Raw genomic sequence first — 10,526 nt, forward strand, 5'->3', positions numbered from 1 at the left:
GCCAAACCGCCTCAAACCCCATAAATAACCGTTTGTAGATTAAATATTGCGCCTCGAATATTGTGATTACTATTAAAATAAAATAAAAATTAACAATTTTCAATGGAAAAATAATTAAATGTTCTTGGTAAATACAATTACGACCCTCTCTAAATAACTTGCATGAACAAAATTTTAGTCACAATTACAAAATGGAATATTTAATACTTTTTTGTGAACGGGGAGGGGCAATTGCCCCTATTGCCCCCCCCCCTGTATCCGCCCTTGATCTATTCTGTGGTTTTATATAGTTGGTATACGTTTTATTATTCTTATTTATTCGTAGACCGTACAGTTGCCTGCAGTTGGATTTTTATTACATTGAACATATTTAAATTTAACACGTTTCCAGGACAGACTAATAAAACTAAACACTCACTCCGAAAAATAAATAAAAATAAAAATATTTTATCATAATACTATAATATTATATAATATAAATTGGAATTCATGGTGTGTTAAAACGTCTGAATTTTCACTATTTTGTTTGTATCATATCGTGTATGGGTGTATTTCTAAGCTAAATATCGCTTAATATTGTCCGTATATTATTTACCTTTTGCGAAAATAAAATAAATATACTAGCGCATTCAGATATATAATATACTAAACTGCAAAGCTGTTATTATTGTTTATTTTCAAGAAGGTGCATAATGACGGGTATGAATAGAGTTAAGAATTAAACCTTGTCTATCTCAAAACAATTTTGTGTTGATACACATTCTGGAATTACGGTATAATCGGTAATTATTATATTATTTTGATATAATACATTATAATCTATCTTATCCTACATATATAGGCAATTGAAATTTATATAGTTGTATATGTGACCTAACATTTATGTAGCTAATACCTATACCTTGTAATTTCCTTACATAGGTTGATGATTTTAAAACGGTATTTCACTTAGTGTTTTTTAATTTTATGTACCTAAGTAGTATAAAAATTTTATTAATTTGTACGTAGGTTAACTGGAAAAAGTGGACTAGCCAGCCGATCTCAAGTACACTCGATGACCAATTCAAATCTGTTTTCAGAATTCTTATCGCTTAACTGTATAAATCGGTACGTTGGACAAAAACGCGTCTAAATTCTAAAGTTGTGCGTGTGTTAGACAAAGACAGCTAATCACCGCCACAAATTCAAAGAAATAATTATGATTTGTGATAGAAATATTAAATAATATTATATAAATTTGGTGTTGTTGTTGAGTTTTATTCGGGGAAACCCCGAAATCCTTCTAACGGCTGCTTGTGCCGTCGCTACGACGCTGCCACCGCCATACCCCGCCACGACTATGTGTACTGTGTACACTGTACTGTGTAGGTATTCACTATTCAGTATTTACGCAGCCGCGCACTCGACCAGTAGTTTCGCCGATCGCCATTATCTCAACACTTATATCTTTTGCGTATTGCGTATTGCGTATTGCGTATGAATGTATGATTATCAAGTTTAAAACACGGTGTTTACCTACGAACAGTAATTATTAATATTAATATAATTTATAATATTCATTTTTGTTGGTTTTTGGATAGTAGTGATCAGTGCCGGATTAACCTACCAGCAAATTAAGCATTTGCAATTAAGCAAAACTTTGTATAATAAGTAGCTAAGAGTTGAAATTTTAATACGAGATTTTCCAAAAGTTTGGCATACAATAATTTAAAAAAAACTTGAACTTTGCCCACTTAAAAAAATGTTATCTTAAGTTAAAATTTAACTAAATCCTATGTATAATATATACCTACATATTTTAGAAATCGACTATAATTAAAAAATGTGTGTTCGACACAATTTTGACAAATTTCTTTTTAATTTATAATTATCACCATTATTACTAGTCATTTAAGCGAGAGAAACATTTAATCCAGCACTGAAAGTGATAGTAACAAAAGTACACTGTTTCTACGTTACCAGTTATGAAGCTGGTAATTATCGTGCCCGTTGTATACATTTTTGGTAAGTACACCTACTTTTTTTATTGTTATTTATTAATAATTTCTGTTATAAGTATTATAAGTTACTATTATGATAGCAACTGTTTCAATTGTTTGAGATGAATAGGGTGTTATATAATAATACCTAAACTAAATACATAGGATTAATACATGATTATGTTAAATATTATATAGAAATGTTTAATAATCTCTAAATGCATAAAATCATTTATTTAATTAAAAGTGTTTTCCATTCATATTTTATTTTCGTTTTATTTGTTTCAAATACATGATATGAATACTGAGTGTTTTACTAGCAAAACAAAACATGTAGCAGAATACTTTCAAATAATTCTAAATAACAAAAATGTTTTTCAATTCTTTAAAATCTAATATATACATAACACTCAATATGTAATGATATATTTTTTATAAATTTATAGCTTATGCTAATGAAATGTATTTAAGATGTGTTTGATGAATACTTTTTTTTTATTAGAAAAATAAAAATTGTTATATACTACTTACATGTAATTTGGATAACTGATAAGGAATTTCAATTTTGAACATGCTCATACAAAGATAATGTTAAGTTGGGACTAAAACCTTTTCCCCTTCCATTAGTTTTGAATTAATTGCTTTTGATTCAATTTGTTCCGATGAATATTGTGTAATATAGTAATACCTAAACAAAAGTTACGTAGGATTAGTACATGATTAACTTATAATCTATGATATAGCAATAATAAAAAAATTCTTAATACAAATAATCTATTATTCAATTTAATATTTTTTCCATTCATATTTTTATTTTTATTGTACTTCTTTCTTATGCATGAGATAAATACTTAGTGTTTTACTAGCAAAACAAAACATGTAGCAGAATACTTTCAAATAATTCTAAATAACAAAAATGTTTTTCAATTTTTTAAAATCTAATATATACATCACACTCAATATGTAATGATACATTTTTTATAAATATAGCTTATGCTATGAAATGTATTTAAAATGTGTTTGATGATACTTTTTTTTTATTAGAAAAATAAAAATTGTTATATACTACTTACATGTAAGTTGGATAACTGATAAGGAATTTCAATTTTTAACATACTCCTACAAAGATAATGTTAAGAAGGAACTAAAACCTTTTCCCCTTTCATTAGTTATGAATTTAATGCATTTGGTTCAATTGTTTCCGATGCATATTGTGTAATATAGTAAAACCTAAACAAAAATTACGTAGTATTAGTACATGGTTAACGTATAATCTATGATATAGCAATAATAAAAAAATTCTTAATACAAATAATCTATTATTCAATTTAATATTTTTTCCATTCATATTTTTATTTTTATTGTACTTCTTTCTTATGCATGAGATAAATACTTAGTGCTTTACTAGCAAAACAAAACATGTAGCAGAATACTTTCAAATAATTCTAAATAACAAAAATGTTTTTCAATTTTTAAAATCTAATATACATAACACTCAATATGTAATGATACATTTTTTATAAATTTATAGCTTATGCTAATGAAATGTATTAAAATGTGTTTGATGAATACTTTTTTTTTTTTAGAAAAATAAAAATTGTTATATACTACTAACATGTAATTTGGATAACTGATAAGGAATTTCAATTTTTAACATACTCATACAAAGATAATGTTAAGTTGGGACTAAAACCTTTTCCTCTTCCATTAGTTTTGAATTTAATGCATTTGATTCAATTGGTTCCGATGCATATTGTGTAATATAGTAATACCTAAACAAAAATTATGTAGGATTAGTACATGGTTAACGTATAATCTATGATAAAGCAATAATAAAAAAATTCTTAATACAAATAATCTATTATTCAATTTAATATTTTTTCCATTCATATTTTTATTTTTATTGTACTTCTTTCTTATGCATGAGATAAATACTTAGTGTTTTACTAGCAAAACAAAAATTGTAGCAGAATACTTTCAAATAATTCTAAATAACAAAAATGTTTTTCAATTTTTTAAAATCTAATATATACATAACACTCAATATGTAATGATACATTTTTTATAAATTTATAGCTTATGCTAATGAAATGTATTTAAAATGTGTTTGATGAATACTTTTTTTTTTATTAGAAAAATAAAAATTGTTATATACTACTAACATGTAATTTGGATAACTGATAAGGAATTTCAATTTTTAACATACTCATACAAAGACAATGTTAAGTAGGAACTAAAACCTTTTCCCCTTCCATTAGTTTTGAATTTATTGCATTTGATTCAATTGGTTCCGATGAATATTGTGTAATATAGTAATACCTAAACAAAAATTACCTAGGATTAGTACATGGTTAACGTATAATCTATGATATAGCAATAATAAAAAAATTCTTAATACAAATAATCTATTATTCAATTTAATATTTTTTCCATTCATATTTTTTTTTTTATTGTACTTCTTTCTTATGCATGAGATAAATACTTAGTGTTTTACTAGAAAAACAAAACATGTAGCAGAATACTTTCAAATAATTCTAAATAACAAAAATGTTTTTCAATTTTTTAAAATCTAATATATACATAACACTCAATATGTAATGATATCTTTTTTATAAATTTATAGCTTATGCTAATGACATTTATTTAAATGTGTTAGATGAATACTTTTTTTTTTATTAGAAAAATAAAAATTGTTATATACTACTTACATGTAATTTGGATAACTGATAAGGAATTTCAATTTTGAACATGCTCATACAAAGATAATGTTATGTTGGGACTAAAACCTTTTCCCCTTCCATTAGTTTTGAATTAATTGCTTTTGATTCAATTTGTTCCGATGAATATTGTGTAATATAGTAATACCTAAACAAAAGTTACGTAGGATTAGTACATGATTAACGTATAATCTATGATATAGCAATAATAAAAAAATTCTTAATACAAATAATCTATTATTCAATTTAATATTTTTTCCATTCATATTTTTATTTTTATTGTACTTCTATCTTATGCATGAGATAAATACTTATTGTTTTACTAGCAAAACAAAAATTGTAGCAGAATACTTTCAAATAATTATAAATAACAAAAATGTTTTTCAATTTTTTAAAATCTAATATATACATCACACTCAATATGTAATGATACATTTTTTATAAATTTATAGCTTATGCTAATGAAATGTGTTTGATGAATACTTTTTTTTTTTAGAAAAATAAAAATTGTTATATACTACTAACATGTAATTTGAATAACTGATAAGGAATTTCAATTTTTAACTAACTCCTACAAAGATAATGTTAAGTAGGAACTAAAACCTTTTCCCCTTTCATTAGTTATGAATTTAATGCATTTGATTCAATTGGTTCCGATGAATATTGTGTAATATAGTAATACCTAAACAAAAATTACCTAGGATTAGTACATGGTTAACGTATAATCTATGATATAGCAATAATAAAAAAATTCTTAATACAAATAATCTATTATTCAATTTAATATTTTCCATTCATATTTTTTTTTTTTTTTATTGTACTTCTTTCTTATGCATGAGATAAATACTTAGTGTTTTACTAGCAAAACAAAACATGTAGCAGAATACTTTCAAATAATTCTAAATAACAAAAATGTTTTTCAATTTTTTAAAATCTAATATATACATAACACTCAATATGTAATGATATCTTTTTTATAAATTTATAGCTTATGCTAATGACATTTATTTAAATGTGTTAGATGAATACTTTTTTTTTTATTAGAAAAATAAAAATTGTTATATACTACTTACATGTAATTTGGATAACTGATAAGGAATTTCAATTTTGAACATGCTCATACAAAGATAATGTTATGTTGGGACTAAAACCTTTTCCCCTTCCATTAGTTTTGAATTAATTGCTTTTGATTCAATTGGTTCCGATGAATATTGTGTAATATAGTAATACCTAAACAAAAGTTACGTAGGATTAGTACATGGTTAACGTATAATCTATGATATAGCAATAATAAAAAAATTCTTAATACAAATAATCTATTATTCAATTAATATTTTTTCCATTCATATTTTTATTTTTATTGTACTTCTATCTTATGCATGAGATAAATACTTATTGTTTTACTAGCAAAACAAAAATTGTAGCAGAATACTTTCAAATAATTCTAAATAACAAAAATGTTTTTCAATTTTTTAAAATCTAATATATACATCACACTCAATATGTAATGATACATTTTTTATAAATTTATAGCTTATGCTAATGAAATGTGTTTGATGAATACTTTTTTTTTTTAGAAAAATAAAAATTGTTATATACTACTTACATGTAATTTGGATAACTGATAAGGAATTTCAATTTTGAACATGCTCATACAAAGATAATGTTAAGTTGGGACTAAAACCTTTTCCCCTTCCATTAGTTTTGAATTTAATGCATTTGATTCAATTGGTTCCGATGCATATTGTGTAATATAGTAATACCTAAACAAAAATTATGTAGGATTAGTACATGGTTAACGTATAATCTATGATAAAGCAATAATAAAAAAATTCTTAATACAAATAATCTATTATTCAATTTAATATTTTTTCCATTCATATTTTTATTTTTATTGTACTTCTTTCTTATGCATGAGATAAATACTTAGTGTTTTACTAGCAAAACAAAACATGTAGCAGAATACTTTCAAATAATTCTAAATAACAAAAATGTTTTTCAATTTTTTAAAATCTAATATATACATCACACTCAATATGTAATGATACATTTGTTATAAATTTATAGCTTATGCTAATGAAATGTATTTAAAATGTGTTAGATGAATACTTTTTTTTTTATTAGAAAAATAAAAATTGTTATATACTACTTACATGTAATTTTTATAACTGATAAGGAATTTCAATTTTGAACATACTCATACAAAGATAATGTTAAGTAGGGACTAAAACCTTTTCCCCTTCCATTAGTTATGAATTTAATGCATTTGGTTCAATTGGTTCCGATGCATATTGTGTAATATAGTAAAACCTAAACAAAAATTACGTAGTATTAGTACATGGTTAACGTATAATCTATGATAAAGCAATAATAAAAAAATTCTTAATACAAATAATCTATTATTCAATTTAATATTTTTTCCATTCATATTTTTATTTTTATTGTACTTCTTTCTTATGCATGAGATAAATACTTAGTGTTTTACTAGCAAAACAAAACATGTAGCAGAATACTTTCAAATAATTCTAAATAACAAAAATGTTTTTCAATTTTTTAAAATCTAATATATACATCACACTCAATATGTAATGATACATTTTTTATAAATTTATAGCTTATGCTAATGAAATGTGTTTGATGAATACTTTTTTTTTTTTAGAAAAATAAAAATTGTTATATACTACTAACATGTAATTTGGATAACTGATAAGGAATTTCAATTTTTAACATACTCATACAAAGATAATGTTAAGTTGGGACTAAAACCTTTTCCTCTTCCATAAGTTTTGAATTTAATGCATTTGATTCAATTGGTTCCGATGCATATTGTGTAATATAGTAATACCTAAACAAAAATTACGTAGGATTAGTACATGGTTAACGTATAATCTATGATATATCAATGATAAAAAAATTCTTAATACAAATAATCTATTATTCAATTTAATATTTTTTCCATTCATATTTTTATTTTTATTGTACTTCATTCTTTTGCATGAGATAAATACTTTGTGTTTTACTAGCAAAACAAAACATGTAGCAGAATACTTTCAAATAATTCTAAATAACAAAAATGTTTTTCAATTTTTTAAAATCTAATACATACATAACACTCAATATGTAATGATACATTTTTTATAAATTTATAGCTTATGCTAATGAAATGTATTTAAAATGTGTTTGATGAATACTTTTTTTTTATTAGAAAAATAAAAATTGTTATATACTACTTACATGTAATTTGGATAACTGATAAGGAATTTCAATTTTGAACATGCTCATACAAAGATATGTTAAGTTGGACTAAAACCTTTTCCCCTCCATTAGTTTTGAATTATTGCTTTTGATTCAATTTGTTCCGATGAATATTGTGTAATATAGTAATACCTAAACAAAAGTTACGTAGGATTAGTACATGGTAACGTATAATCTATGATATAGCAATAATAAAAAAATTCTTAATACAAATAATCTATTATTCAATTTAATATTTTTTCCATTCATATTTTTATTTTTATTGTACTTCTATCTTATGCATGAGATAAATACTTAGTGTTTTACTAGCAAAACAAAAATTGTAGCAGAATACTTTCAATAATTCTAAATAACAAAAATGTTTTTCAATTTTTTAAAATCTAATATATACATACACTCAATATGTAATGATACATTTATAAATTTATAGCTTATGCTAATGAAATGTATTTAAAATGTGTTTGATTGAATTTTTTTTTTTTAGAAAAATAAAAATTGTTATATACTACTAACATGTAATTTGGATAACTGATAAGAATTTCAATTTTTAACATACTCATACAAAGATAATGTTAAGTTGGGACTAAAACCTTTTCCTCTTCCATTAGTTTTGAATTTAATGCATTTGATCAATTGGTTCCGATGCATATTGTGTAATATAGTAATACCTAAACAAAAATTATGTAGGATTAGTACATGGTTAACGTATAATCTATGATAAGCAATAATAAAAAAATTCTTAATACAAATAATCTATTTTCAATTTAATATTTTTTCCATTCATATTTTTATTTTATTGTACTTCTTTCTTATGCATGAGATAAATACTTATGTTTTTACTAGCAAAACAAAACATGTAGCAGAATACTTTCAAATAATTCTAAATAACAATGTTTTTCAATTTTTAAAATCTAATATATACATCACACTCATATGTAATGATACATTTGTTATAAATTTATAGCTTATGCTAATGAATGTATTTAAAATGTGTTAGATGAATACTTTTTTTTTTTTAGAAAAATAAAATTGTTATATACTACTTACATGTAATTTTTATAACTGATAAGGAATTTCAATTTTGAACATACTCATACAAAGATAATGTTAAGTAGGGACTAAAACCTTTTCCCCTTCCATTAGTTATGAATTAATGCATTTGGTTCAATTGGTTCCGATGCATATTGTGTATATAGTAAAACCTAAACAAAAATTACGTAGGATTAGTACATGGTTAACGTATAATCTATGATAAAGCAATAATAAAAAAATTCTTAATACAAATAATCTATTATTCAATTTAATATTTTTTCCATTCATATTTTTATTTTTATTGTACTTCTTTCTTATGCATGAGATAAATACTTAGTGTTACTAGCAAAACAAAACATGTAGCAGAATACTTTCAAATAATTCTAAATAACAAAAATGTTTTTCAATTTTTAAAATCTAATTATACATCACACTCAATATGTATGATACATTTTTTATAAATTTATAGCTTATGCTAATGAAATGTGTTTGATGAATACTTTTTTTTTTTTGAGAAAATAAATTGTTATATACTACTAACATGTAATTTGGATAACTGATAAGGAATTTCAATTTTTAACATACTCATACAAAGATAATGTTAAGTTGGGACTAAAACCTTTTCCTCTTCCATTAGTTTTGAATTTAATGCATTTGATTCAATTGGTTCCGATGCATATTGTGTAATATAGTAATACCTAAACAAAAATTATGCAGGATTAGTACATGGTTAACGTATAATCTATGATAAAGCAATAATAAAAAAATTCTTAATACAAATAATCTATTATTCGATTTATTATTTTTTCCATTCTTATTTTTATTTTTATTGTACTTCTTTCTTATGCATGAGATAAATACTTAGTGTTTTACTAGCAAAACAAAACATGTAGCAGAATACTTTCAAATAATTCTAAATAACAAAAATGTTTTTCAATTTTTTAAAATCTAATATATACATCACACTCAATATGTAATGATACATTTTTTATAAATTTATAGCTTATGCTAATGAAATGTATTTAAAATGTGTTTGATGAATACTTTTTTTTTTATTAGAAAAATAAAAATTGTTATATACTACTAACATGTAATTTGGATAACTGATAAGGAATTTCAATTTTTAACATACTCATACAAAGATAATGTTAAGTTGGGACTAAAACCTTTTCCTCTTCCATAAGTTTTGAATTTAATGCATTTGATTCAATTGGTTCCGATGCATATTGTGTAATATAGTAATACCTAAACAAAAATTATGTAGGATTAGTACATGGTTAACGTATAATCTATGATAAGCATAATAAAAAAATTCTTAATACAAATAATCTATTATTCAATTTAATATTTTTTCCATTCATATTTTTATTTTTATTGTACTTCTTTCTTATGCATGAGATAAATACTTAGTGTTTTACTAGCAAAACAAAACATGTAGCAGAATACTTTCAAATATTCTAAATAACAAAATTTTTTTCAATTTTTTAAAATCTAATATACATCACACTCAATATGTAATGATACATTTTTTATAAATTTATAG

At 23.2% G+C, this 10,526-nt stretch overlaps 1 long non-coding RNA gene across 2 annotated transcripts; it reads right to left on the bottom strand.

Moving 5' to 3' along the window:
* Positions 1-469: 469 nt before the first annotated feature.
* On the bottom strand, positions 470-10,175 carry LOC126555708 (uncharacterized). 2 transcript variants are annotated; one of them, XR_007606928.1, is made up of 5 exons: positions 10,072-10,175; positions 9,525-9,681; positions 4,142-4,298; positions 3,595-3,751; positions 470-1,515 (listed from the first exon to the last, which is right to left on the bottom strand). It is a non-coding gene; the product is annotated as an uncharacterized LOC126555708 (long non-coding RNA). The 2 variants fall into 2 exon arrangements; XR_007606929.1 differs by lacking the exons at positions 9,525-9,681; positions 10,072-10,175 and adding an exon at positions 7,385-7,469.
* Positions 10,176-10,526: the final 351 nt, after the last annotated feature.

Source organism: Aphis gossypii, unplaced genomic scaffold (genome assembly GCF_020184175.1).
Source record: "Aphis gossypii isolate Hap1 unplaced genomic scaffold, ASM2018417v2 Contig01014, whole genome shotgun sequence".
NCBI lineage: Eukaryota > Metazoa > Arthropoda > Insecta > Hemiptera > Aphididae > Aphis > Aphis gossypii.